We start from the raw sequence: 745 nt of genomic DNA, 5'->3' as shown, positions 1-745 counted from the left end.
TTTGGTTTGTTTTTGGCTGTGTTGCTGATAAGATGTACGAGTATGTGAAAATGTCAAGAAGTGGCAATAAAGAAAAAAAGAGGCTCGTTCGTCTCGGGGTATGATTCTCGCTTTGGGGGCGAGAGGTCCCACGTTGAAATCCAGGATGAGCCCGTTATTTTTATTTTTACTGTCAGTCGGCATATAAACAAATGTTTTAATAAAACCGAAGAACATTATCCATTCTCTTTTCAGTATGTTCCTATTCTCTTCTCAGCACGAACGTGACTAAAGATGACCACTTTTTTGTCTTCGTTTTTGCAGAGAGCCAAGATGTTAGGAGACTGTAAACGTGCCGCATATGGGACGCGACGTCGGCTCGTTGGTCTAGGGGTATGATTCTCGCTTTGGGTGCGAGAGGTCCCGGGTTCAAATCCCGGACGAGCCCGTTATTATTTCTCTTTTTACTGTCAGTCGGTATACGAAGAAGTGCTTACTTAAAACCGAAGAAAATTATCTATTCTTTTTTTCAGTCTGTTCCTATTCTCTTCTCAGCACAAACGTGATCAAAGTTGCCCACTTTTTTGTCTTCGTTTTTGCAGAGAGCCAAGATGTTACGATACTGTAAACGTGCCGCAAATGGGAAAAGACGTCGGCTCGTTGGTCTATATTGTTTTTTCTTTATTGCCTGATTTTGGTACATAACTTTTCACAAGAGACAACAATCACCATAACGAAACCCAAAGCAGAATACATTTGCAGAATG

At 41.3% G+C, this 745-nt stretch overlaps 1 non-coding gene across 1 annotated transcript; it reads left to right on the top strand.

Moving 5' to 3' along the window:
* The first annotated feature begins 355 nt into the window (after window positions 1–355).
* Window positions 356–427, top strand: TRNAP-UGG (transfer RNA proline (anticodon UGG)). Its single transcript has one exon. It is a non-coding gene; the product is annotated as a tRNA-Pro (tRNA).
* Window positions 428–745: the final 318 nt, after the last annotated feature.

This window comes from Dermacentor andersoni, chromosome 1, assembly GCF_023375885.2.
Source record: "Dermacentor andersoni chromosome 1, qqDerAnde1_hic_scaffold, whole genome shotgun sequence".
Classification (NCBI taxonomy): Eukaryota; Metazoa; Arthropoda; class Arachnida; order Ixodida; family Ixodidae; genus Dermacentor; species Dermacentor andersoni.
This window is presented reverse-complemented; position numbering and strand designations above follow the sequence as displayed.